The sequence below is a fragment of the Ursus americanus genome, chromosome 11 (genome assembly GCF_024610735.1).
Source record: "Ursus americanus isolate L20-20 chromosome 11, mUrsAme1.1.p, whole genome shotgun sequence".
Classification (NCBI taxonomy): Eukaryota; Metazoa; Chordata; class Mammalia; order Carnivora; family Ursidae; genus Ursus; species Ursus americanus.
In genome coordinates, this window is record NC_142137.1 from 42,772,999 (window position 1) to 42,798,576 (window position 25,578).

The 25,578-nt window shown below is 37.6% G+C and overlaps 1 protein-coding gene across 4 annotated transcripts in view; it reads left to right on the plus strand.

The window, feature by feature from the left end:
* Window positions 1-25,578, plus strand: part of LAMA2 (laminin subunit alpha 2) — a 599,838-nt gene that overhangs the window by 33,162 nt on the left and 541,098 nt on the right. The gene's annotated exons all lie outside the window — the stretch shown is intronic.

Consider the following 25,578-nt stretch of genomic DNA (forward strand, 5'->3'; position numbering starts at 1 on the left):
AGAGAAATATTATATAATTCCACTTACATGAGGTATTTCAAGTAGTCAAATTTAGAGCTAGAAAATAGAATGGGTTGCTGCGGGAGGGGAGTAGGAGGGATAAGCACTTATTGTTTGGGTACAGATTTTTAGTTTTTAAAGATAAAAAGAGTTCTGGAGATGGATAGTGGTGATGGTTGCATAACAAAATATGAATGTACCTGATGTTACTGAACTGTGCATTTCAAAATGGTCAGGATAGTGGGGCATCTGGGTGGCTCAATCAGCTAGGCACCTGACTCTTAGCTTTGGCTCAGGTCATGATCTCAGGGTCATGAGATTGGGCTCTGTGCTGGGCGTGGAGCCTGCTTAAGATTCTCCCTCTCTCCCTCTTCTTCCTCTCACCACCCCCACCTCCTTGCGTGTGTGCGTGCTGTCTCTCTTAAAAAAAAAAATCAAAATGGTTAGGATAGTGAATTTTATATTTTGTGTATTTTACAATTAAAAAATTTAAATGTAACATTCTTACCACTAGTGTTCTTTTATTTTATTATTATTTTTATTATTTTTTAAAGATTTTATTTATTTATTCGACAGAGAGACAGCCAGCGAGAGAGGGAACACAAGCAGGGGGAGTGGGAGAGGAAGAAGCAGGCTCCCAGTGGAGCAGCGAGCCCGATGCAGGGCTCGATCCCAGGACCCTGAGATCAGGCCCTGAGCCAAAGGCAGCTGCTTAATGACTGAGCCACCCAGGCGCCCCTTACCACTAGTGTTCTACCCAGAGAAAATCACTGTCTTTATTCTTCAGTTATAAGGTCTTTAAAAAATGTACTTATGACAGCGTATATTCTCATGACAGTGTGTATATATTTTTGATTAGTTTTGTTTTTCGCACAGTCCTGTCTTGTTGTGCATCCTGTTCGGCACGTCCAACAATGTTTAAGTCCTATTACGAGAGATGGGACAGAGAACCTTCCTCAGGCCCAAACTGATGAAGCCTCTCATTCCCTTCTCTACTCTCTTTGTGGTCTTAATTCTTTGGGACTACGACTCTGCATCAGTCCTTCACTACTGAGCCATTGTGGCGGACTTTTTCATGGTCCAGCAGATCTAGGATTTCTACTTATTACTTCTACCATTTCCATATTGCTTCTCCTATAGTTCTCTTTTATACTAAAGGTTGTGTTTCTCTCTTTCTCTATATTTATCTATCTGTCTGTCTGTCTGTCCGTCTATCCAATCTATCCTGGGGTGTGATGGAGTGTTGGACTTCAAAGATAAAATTGAATCTTTTCACAACTCTTCAGTTGCTTTAGCTTTGAGTCTGTTCTTTCCTTAAAAAATCTTTTTGGTGGTGGTTGGGCTAGGATTAGAATACAAATATTAGCTCTCTTTTAGGTGTCTAATCTGTAGATATGAATGGTTTACAGTTTCAAGGATCAGAACATATCATACCCCAAATTTATATCCCCAGAGGTTACTCAAATATTTCTCTTATACTTAAATAGTAATGTGATTTGTTCTGAGCATTTAGAGTGAACCCAAGATGAAGAATTGGAAAGAAAAGTTCAAAACTCAAATGCTTTAATAGGCTCCCAAATTTGATTTGAGAAGATTTGACAGCTCATATCTTGTTTCTTCGTTCAACATAGGGAAATCTGCAATAACAGTGAGATGCTCATGTCTGTTATTTAATACTAATATTGTATCTTGATTAATAAAATATATTATAGGCCTTATTTTGAGTATTTATGCTACTTTTAAAAATCAGTTATATTTTTCTGAGATAAATTCAGGAAGTCTGAACTTTCTTCTGAGTCCCATCCCCCCCCCCCTTTTTGAAGTCCATAAAGACCACTTTGCCAATGAGAAATATTTAGTATTGTAGTAAAGTTCAGGATTGGTAAGGTGATTCAGTATTCAACAGATATAATGTCGTAGTATCATTGGTAAGACTGTGAAACAAATCCCAGTACACTTCAGCTCTGCTAACCAAGATGAAATGGAGAATTAAATATGTATATGCTGAATCTGATTACGGTTGACATCCAGTTTGAAGACATTCATTCTCTAAGGTATAGTTTTGGGTAAAAATCATCAACCAAGCCTAACATGGTAGATTATAGGGGACTGAAAATGTTCTGTGGGGACTGGGAATGTTTATTCCTTGGTCAACACACCAATGTCCCTCTTTTCTCCTCGACTCCTCATAGGCAGTGGTCTTTAAACTTTTTTTTTTCTTTTTTGGTAAGAAATGCATTTAAGTTGTGACCAGTTCTTTTTCTCTCTCTAACACACACAGACACATACGAACACACTGAAATGTCATAAAATGTCTTCAAACAATACTTAGACTTATTACATTCAATGAATTCCAATATTTCTACTCTGTATTCTTTATTTTTAATACCAGTTTTAACCTACTAAATTGATTTCAATATCCACTCACAAATTGTCATAACAGTTTAAAAAATCCTTTCCGGTGTGTTTCATTTCATATATTTGACTTCATTATGAGAATAATTGAATGTGTGTTGACTGAGTAATGGATCACTTCATAGACAAATAAACAGTTTTGAGCTGGAATCTTTGTTCAGGAGATTTGCTTGAAATCCTTCATAATAGATTCACCTCATTACTTCTTTACTAAAAGTTTATGTCTGTACATGTTAAGGCAAAGGGAAAGAAAGACTCTCTATTTAAAAATCACAGGACTGTTACAGTGCCATGCAGAGGGTCATTTTTAAGTATGAGCTTATTAATTATCCTAGTGGAGATTAGTATTTTTACTTTTATTTATCTGGTGACCTTCTAGGAATAAGATACACAAGCTGTAAGATTGTGTTAATAAAAGACTCCAGAAGGATTGAAAATTCATAACTATCACCAATTTTAATAATTGAAATAGTAGAGCTCTTTCTTCCTGAACAACCTTGTGAATTCTTTTCTGCATTATTTTTATCATCAGTAGTTTATTTTCTTCCAGGAATATGAAACCAGTAAAACAAGGTCAACATTGTCTCTTTTTGGCTCAAGAATGTGGTAAACTCAATCTAATGAAGCATAATTTGGTCTTATCTAAGCCCATAGATTTAGACATTACTTCTCCATCAATGACTCTAAAATCCTTATTCCTATATTTGAATTCTTCTGTGACCTTCAGCTCCTAATTTTCATCTGTCCTTTGGATATCCTTAATCTATCTCCCTGCCAGGATTTGGAAGTTAACGTAGTCTACACTTAACAATTAAGCATTGTCTCTCTGAAGTTCCTCATTCTGAGTAGGTTTCCACTTCCATATTGTTGCAAATTCATTTGTGCAAGCCCTCATAAATATTTTAAAGTTGAATAAATGAATGAAATTAAGGTTACATTTGAATTTAAAACTGCCACTCTGCTCTTTAGAAACCATGTGGGTGTTGGCAACAACAATGAGACAAATAACACCAATTAATATTTCTTAAGTTAAAAAAATGTAAATGTCATAGTATTTATTTTCTTTCAAATGATCTTCATAAAAATTATTTTTTCTAAAATCCACTTTGACTTTTACTCTTAAATCTGACTTATTTTGACTTTCAAGCCTGTCTTTAAGACTCCAGTTTTTAAGCACTTTAAACAAATAAAAATTACTTTAATGAACTGTTGTTTTCAAACTGTTACTTTCCAAATAGTTCACTTGGACTGATATTGTAAAATCTATCTTTATTCTTTTTATTTTATTTATTTAAGAATATTTATTATTATTTATTTATCTGACAGAGAGCGAGAGCGAGCACAAGCAGGGGGAGCAGCAGGCAGAGGGAGAGGGAGAAGCAGATTCCCTGCTGAGCCAGGAGCCCGATATGGGGCTTGATCCCAGGGGATCAAGACCTAAGCTGAAGGCAGACACCTAACTGACTGAACCACCCAGGTGCCCCTCATTTTAGATATATTACTTTGTTTTAAAAAATAGCCATTTTTTATTATATTTTTTTCTCAAACTGCTTTAAATGCACCAATGATTCTTTTTTGATTGTAATATAAGGACACAAGTCTATGACTATTCTTCTAAATTGTACTAACTGGGGGCGCCTGGGTGGTGCAGTTAAGTGTCCAACTCTTGGTTTCCACTCAGGTCATGATCTCAGAGTCTGCTTGGGTTTCTCTCTCCCTCTCCCTCTCCCCTTGCCCCCAAGCTTGCTCACTCTCTCTCCCTCACACTCTCTCTCTCTAAAATAAATAAATAAACCTTAAAAAATAAATTGTCCTAACTGTAATTATTAAGAGAAAAAAACTAAACATTTTTATTTTGCAAAATTATATTTAAATATGCCTCTGTGTTTATTATAAACATCATCGCCATATTTACAGGTCAGGGAATTGAGGCACAGAGTTTTCATGACTTGCCTAGAATCATATAGCTTGCAAATGCCGAAGCTGTAATTAGAACATAGGTGGCCTGGCTTTGAAGTCAGAAATCTTAATTCCAGCAGCTCCTGGCGTTCCCACAAGGATCCAGGAGATCCTTGCCTGATCCCACAAGCTGTCTAGCCAAAAGAACAAGATTAAGTCATTCTTCATCACATATTATAAGAGCTTTGCCTCTTCTGTTTGGGCCCTTGAGTGATATTCTCACAAGTAGAGCTCTGCGTCACTGATGCTCTCTGCAAAAATGCTCTCTGCATTTTTTGCTACTGTGAAATCTTCAATAGGAGTGACTAGGCCTTATGCAAATATCTCTAGTTGTTGTTCTTTCCAGTCGTGATGCCTTGAAGCCTGAGAATCAATCACTCACCAAGTATTTACTGAGAGCTTACTGATACTCAGGCGTTGAGCTATTACTGAAGAGAATACCAAGACTGGGATTTAATCCCTGCCTCAAGGGCTTGCACTCAAGACAAGACTTACATCCATTACAGAAAAATGTAAGAATAAATGATTAAATTCTAAATGTCACTGTATAGCCAATGAGTGAAAACTACTGAGAAAAAGGAGAAAACAGTGTGGGACATGGATGGTAGAGGACAGTGGCCCTTAAGCAAGGGTGGAAACAGGGGGAGTACTTGGTGACAGCTTGTGGGGTCAGGCAAGGATCTCTTGGATCCTTGTGGGAACACCAGGAGCTGCTAGAATTAAGATTTCTGACTTCAGAGCCAGGCTTCCTATGTTGTAATTATGGCTTTGGCATTTGCAAGCCATATCATTCTAGGCAAGTCATGAAAACTCTGTGCCTCAATTCCCTGACCTGTAAATATGGGGATGATGGTTATAATAAAAATTATATGAGTACCTATCCTGTTGAGTTTTTGTGAGGATCAGATGAAATTGTTGGAAGACAGAATTGTAGGAGCAAATGAAATTGTAGGAATTGTAGGAAGAAAGTAATTACTTTTAATTTTTTTTTAGGGAGGGGGAGAGGGAGAGAGAGAAGCTTAAGCAAGGCTCCATGCCCGATGCGGGGCTTGATCCCATGACTCTGAGATCATGACCTGAGCCGAAATCAAGTTGGACACTTAACTGACTGAGCCACACAGGCCACCCCTACGATTATTTTTAACTAATGTTTTATGAGGTCCTTATAGTGCTAGGAACTGTTTACATGGCATATTTTATTTAATCTTCACCACAATCTTATGAAGAAATTTCGTTGTCCCATGTTTCAAATAAAGAAACACTTAGGTTATAGAAGTTGTCACCAGTTAGTACATGGAGGAGCTGATATGCAAACATTAGGTTTTTATATCTAGCACAGAAACTGAACACTTCACCACCACATCTCCCTCCCCAAATACGTATAAATTCAGTTCTTGGATTCCATTGAAATAAGGAAAGATCAAGGCAGTGGACATTCAAGTTTACAGAGTATGTTCTTCTTGGTCTTCCTCTTCCTACCCTACTTGTGTTTTGTTTCTGTATGTAAAAATTGTTTGATATTGTATGTATCACAAAGAAAGCAAGGAAGGTGCTAGGAGTACCAATATTTTAGGGTGAGCAAAAGAATAGGAGCCAGAAGCCAAGAGAAGAGAATTCTGTGGTCTTGACTCCCAAACACATCCCACGCCTGGTCGTCTTATTCTCATTGAATGACCCCTGGACCCTGCTCCAGAAACCTCAGAATGATCCCACTCTTTTCTTTCCATCTGTACTGTTTGTTACCTCATCAGAGTCCAGATGACAGTATTTTCCACTCGTACTTTTACTACAGACTTTAAACTTATCTTCTGGCTGCTTAGCCTCTTTTTATTTTGAAAATCCTCCACTCTATACTCAGTTCAGAGTTATTTTTCAAAAAACTAAAGGTTCTGAAACTTTTAACTTCTCTCCTCCCACTCAGATTCTTCACATTGCTCCACAATTTTGCTTGGCAAACTCTTTTGTCTGTTAAGACTCAACAAAAATGGGTACTCTTCTATCCTCTTGGTATTAACAGTTTGCTTTTTTGTTCCTGTCACTGTAATAGCCCTTATCTTAATGTGTTACAATTTATCTTCCTCACTAGAGGTAAGGACCAAGAGATCAACCATTTTGTGTGTGTGTGTGTGTGTGTGTGTGTGTGTGTGTGTGTGCGCGTCACTGCTGTATCCTTACGCTTAGTCCACAGTAGCTATTTAATAAATATGCCTTGAATGAAAGCATGAATCTATTTATAACATCCTCTTCTTCAACTGACTTTGAGTTTTATAAGGCTTGCAACTATTCATAATTCATTAACTTTTTTGGTAATTAACAGAATGCTTAATACATAGTACAAAACTTAAACATATGAATAAACAAAAGATTAAATGCAGAAATATTTTAGAGGGAGGCAGAAAGAAAGATTTCAGTATCCAGGAAGTCCACCCATCGTTCAGAAAGCAAATGGATATTGTGGTTACAGTAAGTAAGCAGAGTCCAACGTGGAGGGACATAATCAAAAGCAGAGAGGAAAAAGAAGGTCAATAAGAAAAGAATGATCAAGCAGATTGAGTAGAAACTGCAATACCCATCTCTCTATTATCTTATTGACCAATTCCTACTTCTCACAAGATAATTAGCTTAAGCACCACCTCCTCTGAGAAACAAGTGTTTCTCCTATGCAGATTGACTTGGCCTTCTTGGTTCTCCCTGAATGGGGCAAGCCCCATCCTGGCCTTCTAAGACTTCTCTTCCCTATTCTTGCCCATTCTAATCTGTTCTCCTCACAGTAGTCAGAGATGGTTGTCACTCCCCTATTTTAAAGTTTATAATGGTCTCCTATTGTTCTTATAATAAAGACAAAAAAAAAAAAAAAAGCCTCCATCGTTCTGGCCCATGATGTGTTATGCCTCTGTTTGTCACGTGATATTTTGTCCATACTGGATTCCTTTGATTTCTTGAATATGTTCCATTCTCTCCCCTGCTTTAAAAAGCCCTTATATCTGAGGCTTCCTACTGCTTTAGAAGATTACCCACATCTACCCTACTCATTTTTCAAACTTCAGTTGAAATATCACTTCCTTAGAGAAGTCTCATTAGATTGCTATCTACCCCTCACTAGATCACTAGATCACATTCCCTTGTTTCCTATGCTCTTCCTTTTGAGCACTCATCATGTATTATAGCTGTTGACTTTTTGAATGAGTTGGTTAGTGTTCTCTTTTTCTCTACTTCAAGAGGCTTTAAGAGGGCAAACTATTTTTGTTTTCCTTACCATCACTTTCTCTAATCCTTAGCACATTGCTTGACACTGGAAGACACCCAAGAAGTATGTTGGAATGAATGAATATTGAGCAAGGGAATAAATGGATGGATAATACAGTCATGAATGAATGAAGAATGTATCACATTTTTGTGTGGTAAATATTTCGTTTACTTCCCTGGCTACAACTAAGAGTGCCATATCCTGAGATATGACCTGGCAGCCATAGAATCGAAAAGAATACTTTAGATATGCAGAACATGATCATATATATAATATATGTTACTATATATATATATATATATATATACACACACACACACACACACACATACATATACATATATACACATACACACACATATATATATAAAATGTGTATATATTTATATAATATAACTTAAATATTAATGAGATATGTGTAATATTGATAGGAGTACTGAACCACATATTCCATAAAGAAGTCAAGAGCAATGGCATGGAATAAGCATGGGGCTTTTAAGATAAATTGGCTTGTTTTCTTTGGGCAATGGTGGAAAATAAGGCTTCCTGGAGTGGAGCAAGGGAATAGAAAGACTTTAGAGTAAGGAAGAACAATTTAGACGAAATGAATCTATCTCAAACTTTCAACAAACACTGACTTAATGTCTACTAGTTACCAACCATATAATATTAGGTGCTAGGGAAATTGAGGTAATGAGGTGGGAAAGATTTATTGTGAGCTCTTGAAAAGCAAAATATATAAAGTTTGTGTTAGGAAGATTAATCTGAAAGCTTTTGAAAGATGGATCTAAGACAAGAGATTTGTTGAATGAATGAATATATGAATGAATGAATGGAATGAAATGAAAAATTAGCCATGCTTTTTTGTGAATATTCTGTGCATTCTTATTTAGCTTGGTTCCCTTGACTGTAAAATTTAACTTTGTATTTCAGTAATTCTTTGGTTCTTTTATGTTTTTTTAAAGAGATTTTTAAAATACAGTTTTCAAGATTCAGAAGCAACAAAATGGGGGCTCCTGGGTAGCGCAGTCGTTAAGCGTCTGCCTTCGGCTCAGGGCATGATCCCGGTGTTCCGGGATCGAGTCCCACATCGGGCTCCTCCGCTGGGAGCCTGCTTCTTCCTCTCCCTCTCCCCCTGCTTGTGTTCCCTCTCTCGCTGGCTGTCTCTCTGTCACATAAATAAATAAAATCTTAAAAACAACAACAACAACAACAACAACAAAATGACATGCTGAACAAATAGATGAGTTTAGAACAAAAAAAAGGAGATGGTAAATATATAAGTGAGAAACATAATAGTGAGCTTCATTAACAAGATACACCATTAAATGCAAACATATTCTTATGTGGTAGATGGTAGTTTTATTCTGTGTGCCTGACATGCTATCATCTCCTGATGGTAATTTTTCAAATACACCATGCAGCCAGGGGTCATCACCTTATCCACATGTACCTCTGTCACTGAGAAGTTCAGAGGTAGAAGATGAAGGGGGCCAATGTTGGTCACTGTTCATCTTAGCTTGAAAAGAGCATCTCTAGAGAAAACTCCAAATTTAGCTATGTTGAAAGTGTTCCACCACGCAAGAGCAGCAAAACACAATCTCATTAAAACAAGCTCAGAAAACAATTCCAAGATACCTGATTAAAAGCAAAGCAAACAACTGAAGCACAAATAAGTGACCTTCTCTTCTGCTTTTCCAGCTCTATTTATTCAAGATCTGTTCTGGACATTAAGCTTTTTCATAGCCGTAACTTTTGTGGTTATTCACCCATCGCATCTATTATTTTTCCCCTGTATTTTTATTAATTATTTTAAGAGAAACTTGAAAAAATATTGATCAACAACGGTTTTCACTCAGGTGCTTTTAAAATAACTGTATGTCTCCAATAGCATTTAAAAGTATCTCTACTCTTGTCATTTAAGTTACTGCTTTATTGAAACTTCATTGAACTAGAGAAATCCTTTTCTTCAGTTTAAGAGAAAGGTAAAAAAAGACGGACAGCAGTTAAAAACATTGAATAAATTATTAGCCTTTTAATTTAGTTTTTAAAATTATGAATTGATGCATTTAAATTGATTCTAAATTTTGTGTGTGTGTGTCTGAACACTGTTGTCATGGAGATTAAAACTTTTATTTTCTGTTGTGCATATTATATTGGGAATGCCAGATTTCTTTAGTTGATGCTTTTGTGGAATAAACAATTTAGTTTCTGTAGAATTCTGTAGCGTTAAGTCCTCTAGATGATGCTTTTGAAAAATAATTAAAAAAAAACTTTAAAGATGATGTGTTTTAATGGGTTTGTTAATATTTAGTCTTATTTTAGATGACATTTAAAAAATCACTTATAGATATATTTTCTTACCTGTATATTACAGGGCGTAATGAGCAATTATATCTTAGTAATTCCATGGCGCTCTCATAGTTTTTTAAGATTCTGTTATCACTGCCTTGGTTGTAGTTAAGCCCAAGTATTAACCAAAGGGGAACTCACTTGGGTGGCAGGGCATGGAGCTGAGGGAATGTTCTGGAGACCTGTGGACAATGTGTTGGCTAGATTGCCCCTGATGAGGAAGAGTGCCTTCTGTGGAAACTTTCCTCAGACTTGCTCTACAGGGCTCTCGTTGCATTGCATTTCTACATACTCTCTATATTTTTTTCTTCTTTAAAAAAATAATCTGTTTACTTTTTGAGGCACCTAGGTTTTATTACTGTATGATCACACAATGTGTCTTGGGCAACTTCTGCTTTTTGTAAGTAATTCTGATTTTCTTTGAGGGCTTGCATATAATACCTTTTTCCAAATGGCCAGGAGACAATGAGAGTTTCAAAAGTTTTTTCTAGTCACTAGCGTATCAGGAAAAAAAAAAAAAGAACTAGTGGAGATCATATTTAAAAGGAATCACCAAATACTACTTATGAATATTGTAGAAGAAAACCAGGAGTGCAACTATATGGCATAGATGAAGAAGAGGAGGAGAAACATGTCTACCTTGTGAGAGCACCTACTGTGCAGATGAGAAGAAAAGCTGCTCAGATAGGGGGCATCTTGTGAAGAAAGAGCCATTGACATTCACAAAGACTTAGGGAAACCACTTATATATTTATGGTGGCAAGCTCATTAGGTACATATTTGTATGATGAAATCAAGATCTCGAAAGCTCTTCAAAGGTTAGAGCGATACGTCCATTATGATGTAATTTAGTAGTGATACGTCAAAACTCGTGTAATTTGTTCTTCAAAAATTGATCACCTCATACGGTATAGGAACCAGTATTTATAATTCTGAGGGGCGCAGTGAACAGGAAGTTCATTAGGTGTCAGGCTGTGGTAGGATCACAAAAGAGCTGATGGAATCTTTGATGATTTTTATAGACATGTTTTCTCAAACAGTGGTCTATGTGGCACTTGAGTCCAAATCATCAACGGTGTCGAACAGTGCACATCCAAGGGGCTCTATCCAGATTAAAGGAATTAATCACAGCCTACCTGTGTATTTGAGTACAGAAATGTGCATTTTTACTAAAATCCTTAATGCACCCCCAAAGTTTGCAAACTACTGATCTAAAATAAGAAAGGTGATAGTCCTGATTTATCTTCTGTTTGCTACGTTAAATATGGAAAACATAAACTTCACATGCCATACTTCAGAATGACATGGGAAAGCAGGTTACCTTTTAGAGTAGACGTGTCAGTGGAGGGGCATAACATCATGTCATTTGAGGGACGGCTGGAGTGATGGCAAGTATTTATCATGTATCAGAGCAAGCTGAACAAAGATGCGTTCTGTGGTCTTGAAATATCTGAGAGAATATCAGTATGAAGTATATTCATAAATGCGTCTCACTTAACTAAAAGATTTGATTAAAAATGCATTTTAGTAAATTCAATTGTGCCTTTTCCTCTCGTGACCATCTGTTAGAATTTTGAATACCTAGTCCTATGAAAAATTTATGCCAGTAAGATATGTTTGTTATAGCAAGCTTCTCACTCCTGGACTTTCTAATCAGCATCACTGCTATTAGCCTGACCAACCAGCTTGCCTGCAAATCCATCTGATCCATGTCACACTCCTGCAGCTGTGAGTGGGGAGCAGCTGCTGTTCTTATTTCATTCTCCTTCTGTCATGACATCCAGGTACTAATAACTGGGGATAGGCATTTAACCAAAAGCAGTTGTTAACGATAGCTTGAGCTTAAATTTCAACTCATTTTCCACAAAATGAAGTTAAAATTGAGTGTCAGTTTCAATAGTGACACATAGATTAAATATTTGGAGTTGGTAATTTTTTTTATTAAATATTTTATTTATTTGAGAGAGAGAGAGAGAGAGAGAGAGAGCACGCGCGTGGGGAGAGGGGCAAAAGGAGAGGGAGAGAGAAAGGGAGAAAATCTCAAGCAGACTCCCTGCTGCACGCAGAGTCAGATGCAGGGCTTGATGTCATGACTCTGAGATCTCACGACCCTGAGATCGTGACCCAGAGATCATGACCTGAATGAGCTGAAACCAAGAGTTGAACACTTAATGGACTGAGCCACCCAGGTGCCCCTGGACTTGGTAATTTTTAATTGTGGTTGTTTTTTAAGTGGCTCATCTGGAATACTGAGGCCTTTGTATATACACAATCATTTGTGGGACACTTAGGTTTTTAGTATTGTAGGCAGGTTCTACGATGGCCCCCAAGGATTCCAACGCCAGGGACACACATTCTGTATACAGTTAACAGTGCAACAAGGGGGTGGGAGGGGTGTTAGAGATGCCTCCCCTGACCCCAGGCAAAAATCTACATAAAACTTTCGATTCCTCAAAAATTTAACTAATAGCCTACTGTTGACCAGAAACCTTACTGATAAACAATCGATTAATACATAATTTTTGTTACATTATTATATATTGTAATAAAGTAAGCTAGAGAAAACAAACTGTTATTAAGACAATTATAAGGAGGAGAATATACATTTACAGTACTATATGTATATTTATTGAAAAAAGTAGTGTATAGGCCAGCTGGCCAGGGCAGGGGCTGCTGGGGCTAGGACAACAACAGCATTGGTGGTAGGGGCCTGGCCCTGGGATAGCCCTGTTCTGCATCCTGGTGGTCTTGGCTCAGCAAGTGGCTTCTGGGCAGCTCAGGAGTGGGGAGGGCCTGCTGGAGGTGCAGTATAGCTTCCTTCATCTACCTGGAGGTGAACAGCTGGCCTGTGGCCATCCACAGTTTTGGCTACCTGTGAGTGCATTGGCTTTGAGGAAGCCATGGGGCCAGGACACCAGCATGGGGAGGGGTCCAAGCCTGGCCTGGGAGGGGCCCAAGGCTGTGGCTATCCTTGGAACCTGGTGCACAGAGGAGTGGTGGGGGCTGGCAGGATTAAGGATGGGTACGTGGGGTTCCGTGAACGGTGCTGTTCCTCTGGGCACCTTTTAACACTTCAGCCAGCTTTCTGCCCCTGCCCCCAGCTTGACCTGACCATCCCATTGCACAGGGGGTGCCCGTAAGCCTGCCTGTCAGGGCCTCCAGAGGCTGCTGACAGCCTCAGTGGGCCTCCCCAGTACTCAGAGGGCAGCAGGCATGACCTCTGAACTCATAGCCTTGGATTTGGACCATGGAGACTGGGGCGGGAGTTGTCAGTAAATGCTTTATGGCCTTTTCTATCAACTCTTAAAAAAAGAAAGCTTGTAAGAGGACCCACACAGTTCAACCCACGTTGTTCAAGGGTCATTTGTAATCACTTCGCCTTGAGTATGAGTGGGACCTTTGAATAGGATAGGATAGCAATCCCTTGATTAGGTTACATTTTATGACAAAGTAGAAGGAAAATTTCAGATATAATTCAGGTCCCTAATTAGATTACTTTGAATTCAAAGGAATATTATCCTGAGTGGACCTGACCTAATCAGATGAGCTCTCGAAGAGCATCTAGAGGTCGGAGGAATTCTCGTGCTAGCCTTGAAGAAGCAAGTAGCTTCCTGCTACTTCCCTCCCTGCAAGTAGAAGATCACTTGCCAGGAACTTTGGGGGCCTCCATTGGCTGAGAGCAGCCCTTGGCTGATAACCAGCAAGAAAGCATAGCTGGGCCAATGCCTGGATTGCAGTCTGAGAGACCCTGAGCAGAGGACCAATCTATGCCAACTCCTGGCCTGCAGAAACTGTAATAATAAGTGCATTTTCTTTTAAGTCCCTGAGTTTGTGGAAATTTGTTATGCAGCAATAGAAACCAAATACATCAAGATTAAAAAATATTATCACCAACCAATAACACATTACTTGAACACTGGATGTTTTTTCTCAAAATACATGTAACTTCTATTTATGTAGTCTGTAATTATTGATTTAAAAGAGGATCAGATAATAACAGGTGAAAAGTTTGAATGATCATAGTTTGTTTTTTTTTCTTTCTACTTTTCCTCCAAATCAGCATCCAGTTTGGACCTTGCCCACTTTTAATTCTCTCATTGATTTTCTTGTTGATAATTTTATTAACACTTGATAGGTATGTCTCTTTGGATACCAAAAGTAAACTATTTAAGAAGATTGGGAGACATACTTTTTAACTGAGGATAAAAAAGGAAAATAGAATGATGATTTATATTTTCTCCCTAATTTGTGGACATTTATTAATTTAATGGTCTGCACCTTCTGTGGCTTATTAAATTGTTGGTCATCTAGCTGGAAAGTAAACTGTTATACCATAAATAGCTTTTCTAATTGCAAGCCCATCAGCTTTGTTTATTAACTCGTTCACCAGCTTTGATTCAGTATCATCTTGTGCCAAATAGAATGCTGGATATGAGAATAGAATATGAACAAGAGTCCGAATCTATAGGACGTTTTAGTATAGTGTTGGGGGGAGAAACATAAAGAAATAATGTGACAACGTATTTTAGCTATGGGGTTTGCATATATTTTTCTTTATGCTTTATTTGGATTTTCTGAGCTTCTGATGGAAGCTCTAGTTAACCCTTTCATTAAAATTAATTGCTCCTTCCTTATGTCTCCATCTGTAAGAAAAGAATTAAACAGTGGAATCTGATGACATAGTGCTTTCATTGTGATGTTGAGTGAAAAACGGTATTTTAAACTTGTATATTCAGTATGATCCCAATTTTATATTTCTATACTCACTCCACATATGTGAATATAACACATAAAAAAGAAGTTGGAAGTAAGTTACTCATGAGGTGATGCATTTTATCCCTGATGAGATTGTGGGTAACTAAAAAAAATATATTTTCCTATATAATAAGCATTTATTGCTTTTATAAGAAGAAAAATAAACATTTTTTTCAAAAAAGATGAGTGAATTTAAAGTGAGGAAATGAGACCATGATACTTACATACTTTTTAAAATTTATTGAGGGAGTGTGCATGCTCGAAAACATGGAAGGGGGGTGGAGAGGTGGGTGGAGGGCAGAGGGAGAGAAAATCTCAAGCCAACTCCACGATCTCGTAAGCCTGAGATCATGACCTGAGCTAAAACCAAGAGTCGGACGCTTTAACCAACTGAGCCACTACATACGTGTATATATATGCTAATCTTACACACACACACGTGTATTACATACAACTTACACATATATGTATGTATACATACATGTATATATATTCATACATATATTTGATGCAACTTGATTGTGAAGAAACAGAGAGAGAAATAGTGGGAGGTGGAGGGAGGTGCTGACCGGAGAAACTATGGAAAGGGAGGCTTAACTATCAGTATAATTTGGGCAGAATGAAGAAATTGCAGGCAGGGAGAGACTGAAATGCAAGGGAGAAAATAAAGAGCCCAGCAAGATTTTCCCAGAAGCAGGAATGACTCAGATTTGAAGAACAGGTGACAGGATTAGCCTTGGGAAGGAGAGAGAAGACCTCCTTTGAGACTGTAGGAGAGGACACGAGAGTTGATATAGCCATAAAAACACAGAGATGAGAAGGTAGGAGGTTCAAGGGGTCCTTACATGTGGCCTAAATTCTTGCTTTGGATTAGGAAACTAGGTCATTAGCTAAAATAGAGAAGTCTTGGGGAGGTGAAGGCTGGGAAAGTCTAAACAAAGTACATAACAGGAAAGGGGTTTAATGTTAGTCTGGTGATCAGATTTGTGTCTGGGTGGGATAGTCACCCTGAGGTTGGACTACCATGAACTCATTTTGGGAACTTTACAGGATTACTGATTTCTCTTTTCATATGCAGAGATTATACTGGTCCTGTAAAATGCCTATGTCACTTTCCAGTGTATACACATCTCCATTATCTTTCTAAAACACAGATTTATTTGGATTATTCCTTTGCCTGACCCAGTCTGCCTGCTCTCATTCCAAGACACACCACTGCCCCTTTCCATATGCCCAGTGTGCACTATGCTTCAGTCATTCCAAATCACATGCCTTTCTCTGAACATGAGCATGAAATTACAAAATTAGGGAAATTAGAAATTTGGTATTTCCCAGGATGCTATTTCCCAGGGCATGCTCCAGATCTGGGATAAATATAGTAGGAATATTTTAATGTTTTTAAGAAGTAATAATTAATGTTACTCAGTTCTCACGACAACCCCAGTGAGGGCTGTCTTATTTTAATATCATTAAAAAGATGAAGAGAGTGTTACTTAATTTCTCAAGGTCACACAGTTCTGGTGTGAGAGCTGGAACTCAAAACTAGACTGAGGCCAAAGGGTCTTTCTTTTTCTTCTCATTGTCTTGGGGCACACCTGTTGCTCTCTCAATTACTGAAGTACAGGGAAGAGTGTTTCAAACTGCTTGATGAATTAAACCTGTGGGAGGTCAGAAAAATGCCAGATAACTCACAGGGGCAAAGAACAACAGTATTAAAATCAGAAAAAAAAAATTTGAAGAAGGGCGGGAATGGAGGAAGGGAGGGATGAAGAAGCAGGGAAGAGAGAAAGGGAGGAAGAGAAATATTTGATGAGCTTGTGAAGATTTTTTTTTTTTTTTTTGGCCACTGAATGTGTGTATATTTAGATGCATTTACTTAAAAAAAAAATCCAACCAGATACATTCAGTAATTTAAAATAAGGTGATAATTTTTGCTTTCATTTTAAATGCTTCTTATAACTTATTTTAGAATTTTAAAATTTTTGTAGATAGAGGTAAAATGCTCAGTTTTCACAAAAATAATCACATCTTTAAACTTAAGGACATATATTTTATGTGACAACCTAACATTTACCACCTAGTGTTAAAGATGAGCCAGTTTGGAGAGAATTAAAAATTCTTTTGATGTATTTAAGGGTTTTAGACTGCCAAAAAAAAAAAAGGTGAGCCTTTATTATTTTTTCTGAATATTTCTGAAATATTTTGATCCAAAACAAATACATGTGAATGCTACATGGGGAATTTCAGAAATTAAAAATTTAACAAAAATATTTTTTATGTACTTAAAATGTATCAGGTACTGTGTGTGATGCTAAAAATTCTAAGACATAATGATTGCCGAACTCAAGGAACATATTTTTGAGACAGAGAAATGAATAAAAGTATAACATGATACGAGCTTATTCCTCTTGTGAATGTGGGGTGTGCAGAGAAAGGGGTATACTGGACGGCAGCCAGGGTCGAAGCTCTGGGATTGGCGCTCAGGAAACATACCGGCAAGGCAGGAGGGGCAAAGGGCATTGATGGGTCAGGAGAAATGAGTGGTCTGGGAAAGGGTCATCATTTTTGAAGCAACTCATTACAAAAGAGCCAGGAAGGGAGAATGTGCAATAGCAAGATGGAAGATGAGTGAGGAGAGAGGCAGAGCAGGGCCTTAGTGGAGGCCCTGGGTGGACCTTATTATCAGTGTTTCTCCATCTAAACTCTACTAGTACTAGAAGTACCATAAGTCTTAGGGACATTTTGCTTACTTATAGTGGAAAGTTCTTGGTTTTCCAGTCAGTGACATGTGACGTGCCATTGTTAGAAAGTGATTTGGGTGTGTTCCAGAGCCATGTTTCCTGGAGATGAATCCCCATCTCTCACTTATTAGCTTGTGACCTCAGGCAAGTTACATAATCTCTCTGAGCCTTGCCTGTAAATTGGGGATCATAATGGAACCTTCCTTGTAGAGTATGGTGAAGATTATATACACGTACGTACACATGTATACTACTAATTTACATATATACTTACACACACCTACATACAGGTACATAGATATATACGTGTGAGGTGCTGAGCAGAGTCCCTGGCACCAAGTAAGCACGGAGTAAATGTTAGATATTATGATTTAATTTACCTGGAACACTAACATGGTATAGTACTAAAGGCATGTGAAAATAACAAAAACCTTAGCTGAAATTTTACCAGACTTTTGGGTATCTATGATCAAGAAGAAAAGGAGGGATCTAGTAGCATAATATTTGAGGTTCAGCAAACAGTCTCAACCATAAAGTGGCTCTATTTTTTTTTTTTTTTTTTTGCTTGTGTGAAGTTTCACTGATGGCCATTTCCATAAAGCCAGTAAAAAGCATTGACTGGAATCAGACAGGTATGATTTTGAACTGTAGGTTTTCTTTTTTTCCCCATCTACTAGCTGTTTGACCTTGGCCTTCAACTCTCTATTTTTTAAATCTGTGAAATAGGGATTCTTTCCTCACAAGATTGTCAAGGGGATTAGATGTGATAACAGGAATAAGTGACTAGTAGTGCCACCGGTCAAGGAAAGTCCTCAATGAATGGTAACTGTTAGTAAAGGAAGATATTACAGGAGATATGGCACCATTTCCAAATTAAAATCCTGCCTCAGTGTTAGGGGCAAAATCCTTTAAAAGCAATCTCCTGGGGCACTGTGTGGCTCAGTCAGTTAAGGGGCTGCCTTTGGCTCAGGTCACGATCCCAGCGTCCTGGGATCGAGCCCCAAGTTGGACTCTCTGCTCAGCGGAGAGCCTGCTTCTCCCTCTCCTTCTGCCTGCCGCTCTGCCTACTTGTGCTCTCTCTCTATCTCTCTGTCAAATAAATAAATAAAATCTTAAAAAAAAATGTAAAAAAAGCAATCAAGCACAACCATTGAAGTATAGCTTGAGTCTGAGTTACAAAGTGATCTATCGTGATCTGAGGGAGGGATATAACCCCCAGGTAATGATGGCCGGGTAAGTTCGGCTGGTATTTTCAATCTCTGTCATCAAAGTTAGTTCCCTTTACAGAGAGAAAAGTTTCTTATTGTCCCCAAAGCTGTTGATATTGAATTTACCTCAGCATGCTACAGAAGGGCTGTTTATCCATTTTGACTTTGCTGTTTTAAAAATCCTTTATCCTTTTATTTTTTTAGGTTTCTGTGTTTTGTAAGCAATACCAAGCCTCAAAACTATTTTTAAAAAATACTTCAATTCCTAACAAGTATTATTTTATGAAGTGGAATATAAAAGACTTTCTTTAAATATATGGAAAAGTAAATCCCTTCCTTATAGCGCATTATATTTTAACAGCTTTGAAAATTCACCTGAGTGGTCTAATGTTTGTGGTCATCTGGGTATTAGCTAACAGGAATATAAATTCGTTCCATACGTTATCAAGAACAAATAACTTTTGAGCATCTACCATAAATAAGGCACTGTATTAGATGCTCAGGACCGAAATATGGGAAGAGATCATTTCAGCTCTTGATTTTCTCAGTTTACTGAGATAAATAGGCTTCATTACAAATAACTTGTTGAATTTAGCAAAATCAGACCTTGAGTATTCAGAAGGCAATTCAGGCCTTTTGTAAAAGAAAATCACCCTTTTATATTAATAGTAATAATCATTAACATTGTTGAATACATTCTATGTACTGTCCTAGATACTTTATTTATGCCTAGAATTTAAAAAGATACGGGGCGCCTGGGTGGCTCAGTCCTTAAGCATCTGCCTTTGGCTCAGGTCATGATCCCAGAGTCCTGGAATCGAGCCCCGCCTCGGGCTCCCTGCTCTCCGCTGGGAGCCTGCTTCTTCCTCTCCCACTCCCCCTGCTTGTGTTCCCTCTCTTGCTGGCTGTGTCTCTCTCTGTCAAATAAATAAATAAAATCTTAAAAAAAAAAAAAGGATTTAAAAAGATAGGTAGTTTTTCTTACCTTAGTCTTTGGTTGCAGGTAATAGAAATGCAAATTTAGCCTCTATTCACCCCTCTGTTAATTTGCCGAGAGAGTGCAGAGGAAGCCTGAGTTAGCTACTTGTTGACCAGGGGGTCAGTTCCTCAGGACTCCTCCCTCTCTCCTCTCAGCTCTCCTCTTTGTTGTGTGTGTGTGTGTGTGTGTGTGTGTGTGTGTGTGTGTGTGTGTATTTATTTGAAGTACAGTTGACCTACAATGTTATATTAGTTTCAGGGGTCCAGCATAGTGATTCGGCAGTTCTACACATCATGCTATGCTCCCCACAGTAAGTGTGGTTGCCATCTGTCACCAAATAATGTTATTGCAACTTTATCGACTATATTCCCCACCTACGCTATGCTCTGAATCCCCATGACTTGTTTATTTTATACCTGGAAGCTTGTACCTCGTAAACCCCGTCACCTCATTTCACTCACCCAACACCTGCCCCCTCTGGCAACCACCATTTTGTTCTTTATGTTTATGATTCTGTTTCTGTTTTTGTTTTGTTTTGTTTTTTAGATTCCACATATAAGTGAAAATCATATGATATTTGTCTTTCTCTGACATAACTTAGCATAATACTCTCTGGGTCCATCCATGTGTCACAAAGGTTCACTTTTTATGGCTGAGTAATATATATAACATATATTATATATATGTACACATACACACACATATACATACCACATCTTCCTTATCCATCTATCGATGGACACCGGTTGCTTCCATATCTTGGTCATTTTAAATAATGCTGCAATAAACATGGGGTGCATGCATCTTTTTGAATTAGTGGGTTTTTTTCTTTTTTTCTTTTAAAGATTTTATATATTTGAGAGAGAGAGAGAGCGCGCACCAGTGTGGTAAGGGGCGGAGGGAGAAGCAGGCTTTCTGCTGAACATGGAATCTGATGTGGGGTTCTATCCCAGGACTCTGGGGTCATGACCTGAGCCAAAGGCAGACGCTTAACTGACTGAGCCACCCAGGTGCCCTGTTCTTTGTCATTGTTTTTGTTTTCTTTTGAGTACTCAGTAGTGAAATTACTGGATCATGTAGCATTTCTATTTTTAATTTTTGGAGGAACCTCCATACTGTTTTCTGGAATGGCTACACCAACTTGCCTTTCTACCAACAGTGTACCGGGGTTCCTTTTTCTCCACATCCACACCAACCATTGTTACTTCTTGTCTTTTTGATTCTAGCCATTCTGATGGATGTAAAGTGATATGTCATTGTGATTTTGACTTGCAGTTCCCTGATGATGAGTGATGTTGAGCATCTTTTCATGTGTCTGTTTTCCATCTGTATGTCTTCTTTGGGAAGAATGTCTGTTCAAGTGCTCTGCCCATTTTGTAATGGAGTTATTTGGGTTTTTCAAATTTTCTTTTGAGTTTTTTTGGTGTTGAGTTGTATAAGTTCTTTATATATTTTGATATTAACCCCTTATCAGATACTTCATTTGCAAGTATTTTCTTCCATTCAGTAGATTGCCTTAGTTTGTTTTTGCTTTTATTTCCCTTACTTCAGAAGACATATTCAAAGAATGTTGCTAAGGCAGATGTCCAAGAGATTACTGCTATGTTTTCTTTAAGCAGTTTTATGATTCCAGATCTTAGATTTAGGTCTTTAATCCATTTTGAGTTTATTTTTGTGTGTGATGTAAGAAAGTGGTCCAGTTTCATTCTTTTGCATGTGGCTGTCCAGTTTTCCCAGCACTACTTATTGAAGAGACTGTCCTTTCCCCCTTGTATATTCTTGCCTCCCTTGTCGTGAATTGTGGTCTATTGAGGATCTCTCCACAAGGCACTAAGTGGGCCATTAATAGTTACAGGGTTAGATGGTCCCTAGGACTTTGAATCTCAGAAGAAAGGCCTCCTACCTCTAAGGTCGCCATTAATCGTTTCAGGCCCTGCATGGGTTATGTGTCCAACCCTGTTCAACGGGGACCAACATAACTTGGGTAGCTTAGGTCACACTTCCCTGAGTACTGGATAGGTAACACTGCCTGATACGGGTTCCATAGCTAGTAAGTGACAGCTGGGATTGGAATCTGTGCTCCTTCCAAATGATCATTCTTCTACCTGAAGTACCTTTCAATTGAAACTGCTTCCTGGTTTATTTCTATAAATTTGTGTGAAAAACCATTATCATCAATTTTAAGTAAAAGCAATAAAAAAAGGTTCTATAACATTTTCTTCCGGCAAAGAAATTAGCTTTTACATGGAGTGGATTTCATTAATAGATCTAATCTTTAGGGAGAAAACAGTTTGTATAAAATGTTAGGCTATCCTTTATTATTTAATGTCTCCTGGATTCTAGCATAATTGACAGCCTGTATGGTAACCAGTCCGATTCTCCTGATAGGCCCCTTGTAAAAAAGCCACACCAAACCTGTGGCTGTAGTGTGTATGTTTGCACATAGGAGTGTCTGTGCACACGATGTGTGTGTTTTGTGTGTGTGTATGTGTGTGGAGGCCATGTGTGTGTGTGGCAAAGAGAAGAAGGAAAGAATATGATGTTAAATTACCAATGTACTATGATAATTTTGTTGAATGTTTCTTTTTCTCTCTTCCAAACTAATAAAGGGGCACTTCTGGATGTGCTATTTAAAGGAGATGAACTTTTTTTCTTTTCTAAGCGCATTTTAAGAGGAGCGCATTTCTTAGATGTTTCTAGTCAAGATGACAACACCGTGAAATACATTTGCGTTATCCTAGGTATATTTATTGGCAGTATCCTTTAAATGTTGAATCTCAGCTGAATTTTCTTGATCTTCAGGAAGTTCAGGGACCAAATTAAATCCTACAGGTTTTTGTGTTATTGTTGTGCTAAATATCACCTTTCATCTCTTCTGCTTCAGTTCTAGAGGGATGTTAGATCCAGATTGTTTGAAGCTAGGTTTGAATCTTGATGTCTGTCTCCTTGACCAGTGGATTATTTCCTATTTAAAAAAAAATATATATGTGCATTGGAGAAGGTACTTATTCTGAGTGTCAGTGTGTTGTCATTATTAGTAGGAGAACACATCTTTCAAAGATAGAAAATATGAGCCTCATAACAATGCCTTATAATATGACTCTCAAAGGTGGCTGTTATTTGAGCTGTTATAAAACAGGAAGAAACATCACAGAGCATTAAAGTATAATATCTATAGTCACAGTAGTATACTATTAAATAAAATGAAGACATGAATATTTAAATTAGGATTTGTTTTTATACTATATTATTTCAGGAAGAAATTGCAAGCTCTGGAAATTCTTTGTGTCTTAGTGGAAGAAGATTCTGGTTTTTATAGCTCTTTAAAGGAATATCTGCATCAGCAGAAGACTGCCAACAGTCATCATATTTGATTTTATTTAATATTTCTTAAACACACAGCAGTTGTTTTTATGAAGGAGGGGTTTGTTGGCATTTACATTACCGATTCTTTGATTTAACTTTTACTCCCAGGGCTGACCTGTCATCTGGGACAAATCTATACTACAGCGAAGCTCTGTTGTGAGAAAGTACACAGCCAGATATAACCCGTTTGAATGAAAAAGCTAACAACATCATAGAAGGGGATCTACCTAAGAGCTTTTAAAACAATCCTTGGGTTTAAGGTAGAGGACTATTTTACCACCAAATACTAGATCGCATGAGATGGGTCTGTGTGCATTCCAGCTTAATTTTCTTTATCATTCTAAGTACTCTCCACACGAATTTAAATTTCAGCCGTGTTAATGTGCATTCTTCAGTGTGTCAGGAGAGGAAGATTATGATTTATGAGCTCAATAAACCTATAAGACACAGGTGGGAGCAAGGAAATTACTAAGAGTAAGAATCACTTCACAAGGAAATGCTAAACAATAAAATTATTATTGAAAAGCTTCACACACGTTTTTTTCCCCACAGTAATAAGAGAAAAAGTTCAATGCAGTAATTATTGGAATCATTCTATTTAATGTAGTGATAAATCTTGTTTGTCTTATTTTATATAGGAACTGAGGGCTAATAAAAGCCAAGTCTTACATAATATTTACTCTGTGCCAGTAGTATTCTGAACTCTTTACATATAATTAATTAATTTTCTCACTGGCGGCTAGGAGATAGGAGCTCCTCCGTCTAGGAGACAGAGGCTCAGTAACCTACTGAGCTTACACAGTGAGTAAGCCCCAGAGCCAGGATTTGGGTACCTAAAAAGGCTTTAGAGTCTGGGTCCTTAACCACTAGCCTGTATGGCTGCTACAAGTGAGTTATAGGAAATTATATAGAGATGACAAGTCCTAATTTCATTAAAACTCAAAAGGCCAAAATATTCTCAAAATTGGGAATGTTTTTTCAATAGAATAAAATTAATAGAAAATAAAATGTAGTAGTTCCATCCTTCTGCTACTTTTACCACTCCAGGGGTGGGCATTTGGATTCAGTTTGGGTTTCTAAATATGGTTTTTATTAAAATAAATAAATTTATCATCTATTTTATTTTTCTCTGGCAATTTTGTCAAATTTGAAGAACAAAAATAAAACTGCCTATCATAGACTGAAAAATTGATAAGTTTTAGTGTTATAGAAACATTTAAAATGCCTCTATTGGATGAGAACAACATAATGCAGTTGGGATGTAGGTAGGAGGCTTGATCAGTATATCTAAGTAGATTCGAGTGTGTAAAAGTTTCAGTAAAATTTTTTAGGCAAAAAGTAAAAATAATGTCTCAGCTGATCAGAACGCATGAAATCGTATGATTCAGTATATCCTATGTTATCATAAATTTCACTGCCACATTTCTAAAAAAATCACACAATTTGGAATGTGGGGAGCAATAACTCTCAAAATTGCCCAGTGATATATCAGGGTATATAGAAAAACGCAATGAGAACATGGCACCTCAGTTTTACTCAAGGGCAATTTTAAACACTATATTTATATTAAATAAACATTATGCAGCAGAATAAAATTCATTTGAATTTTTAAAAGATTCAGTCTGACTCTTCAAAGAAATCTCAGAGTTGTGGCTGATAAACGGGGGCTATGCCACCAGACCCCAAGGTATATTCGATTTATTCTTTTCTACCTTTAGGGATGTTTGAGGGGGAAAAAAAGTCTGAGAAGCCCTGAGTTAATGCAGCTTCCCGTAGATACTCTCTTTGTAGATTGGTAGTAAATTTTTGATCCTTACTGTGAACCTAGGAGTGGCAGTGCTGGTTATTTTTATATACCTTTTATGTACTAGTCTGTGTTCATCAAACAGGATAGATCAACGAATAATCTGGTTAGTGAAGGAAAATAAAGAACGATTAATCAAGAATAAACACAAATTAAAACTACATGATATTGTACACAGCATAGGATTGAAAAACATGAGTGTCTAGTAAATTTTTTCATCTTGGCAATTATTGCTTTATAGATTTTTATTCTCTGTCTCTAAAGATAACACAACACATTCTAGTATTGTCGTCTTTTATTTCCGTTTTGTCATGTTGTTCAACTTCATGTTCAGAATTTGAAGAAGTCATAAAGAAGACTTTTTTTTCTTTTGTTATTTTTTAAAGATTTTACTTATTTATTTATTTATTTATTGACAGAGGGAGGGAGAGAGTACAAGCAGGGGGTGTGGCAGGGAGAGGGAGAAGCAGGCTCCCCGCTGAGCAGAGAGCCCCACAGTGGGTTGCATCCCAGGACTCTGGGATCATGACCTGAGCTGAAGGCGGACAGACTGAGACACCCACACGCCCCCCCCCCCCCCCCCCCCGCTTTTTAAGGGGACAGTGAAATGGAATGATGACAGGAATGGATTTTATGTGTGGCTGAGCTTGTGTGGAGGGAAGAGAAATGCAAAGTAAATGCTCTGTAAAACACACTGAATAGAAATTTCGGAGCAGTGCAACTCTTCTGCAGGTAAAGGTTACCCTTTCATT